The 1,599-nt window shown below is 32.9% G+C and overlaps 1 non-coding gene across 1 annotated transcript; it reads right to left on the reverse strand.

Moving 5' to 3' along the window:
- Window positions 1-1,254: 1,254 nt before the first annotated feature.
- Window positions 1,255-1,361, reverse strand: LOC131147309 (small nucleolar RNA R71). Its single transcript, XR_009134699.1, has one exon. It is a non-coding gene; the product is annotated as a small nucleolar RNA R71 (small nucleolar RNA).
- Between the last annotated feature and the right edge of the window lie 238 nt (window positions 1,362-1,599).

Here is a 1,599-nt window from a genome sequence, read left to right on the forward strand (position 1 = left end):
CTATAGCTTATTGCTTTTAATTAACTGATCATTAATTAAATGATTTTGATCTTATGATTAGCTACCAAAAGGGGAAATTGTAGAATAGATATTGGATATTTGAGCATAGGTAAATATAGAGATCGAAAGACTTATATGAACCTATATAGTATTAAAATCGTGGGTCTTAATGCGTTCTTACTTTATTGATTTGCATACTTTTATGTTACATAATGAACAAGAATAATTTCCAATTGACTATTGAAAGAGTCTTTTGGATGAACTTGAAATTTGCTAACAAATAGAGAAAATTAATTCCTATTAGTTAGATTAGTAAAACATAGTGAGAAACTAGGTGAAATTGATTTCCTAAAAATTTTCTTTCTCATTAATTTGATACTTAAGCAAACATTTTCATTCGCCTTTGAATATTTTCTTTAAATTGAGTTTATTTCAATTTTTGCACTTACCAAAATCTAAATTTCTTTTCTAAATAAAGTCAAGATTAGTATAATTTTGGTATTTGGCAAAAGTAAGTCACCAATCCCTGAAGACGATACACTTCTCATAACTTTACTATAAAACTACGATACTATACACTTGTAGTTTTGCACCGATCAACTTTTTGGTGCCATTGTTGGGGATTGATTTTTTCTTATTTTTTCCAATATCGATATAAAGTAATCTTGGTATTAATTTAGAATTTTATTTTTTATTTTTATTTTATTTCTTTCCTTTTTATTTTATATATTTTCTTTCTTCTTTTCTTCTTCAGGTGTGTTTTGATGTTGAATGCGCCGTGCTAGAACCCGTGACATTACTCCTTTTGATCTGGAGATTGAAAGAACTCTCAGAGCACTAAGAAAGAAGAAAGTATTAGCCATGGAGAACGGACAAGAGAATGTGTAGCCACGCGCCTTGAAGGATTATGTACAACTAGTTGTGAATGACAACTACTCGGATATACAACGCCAGACCATCAATGCCAAAAATTTTGAGCTCAAACCTGCCTTGATCAGCATGATGCAACAAGCATAATTCAGCGAATCACCACTTGATGATCCCAATATTCATTTGGCGATGTTTCTGAAGATTTACGACACTGTAAAGATCAATGGTGTTACTAAAGACACCATTAGACTGAGATTGTTCCCTTTTTCTTTGAGGGAAAAGGCAAGAGGTTGGCTATATTCTCTACAACCGGAAAGTATCATTAGTTGGCAGGACATGGCAGAAAAGTTTCTGGCTAAATTTTTTCCACCTACAAAACTAGCCCAACTTAGGAGTGAGATTGGTCAATTCAAGCAAAATGATTTTGAATCACTCTATGAAGCATAGGAAAGGTATAAAGATTTGATTTGACACTACCCACAACATGGATTGCCGGATTGGTTGCAAATTTAGATGTTCTATAATGGGTTAAATGGGCAAACTTGAACTTTAGTTGATCCTGTGTCTAGGGAACTTTGATGTCAAAGACACTTGAGGGTGCTACTTCTCTTTTGGAAGAAATGGCCTCAAATAACTATCAATGGCCAACCGAAAGAACTATGGCAATGAAAGTTGCTGGAATTCATGAATTGGAGATATTTGCTGTGTAACGACCTGCTTATATATTAT

The sequence above is a fragment of the Malania oleifera genome, chromosome 1 (genome assembly GCF_029873635.1).
Source record: "Malania oleifera isolate guangnan ecotype guangnan chromosome 1, ASM2987363v1, whole genome shotgun sequence".
NCBI classification, from domain to species: domain Eukaryota; kingdom Viridiplantae; phylum Streptophyta; class Magnoliopsida; order Santalales; family Ximeniaceae; genus Malania; species Malania oleifera.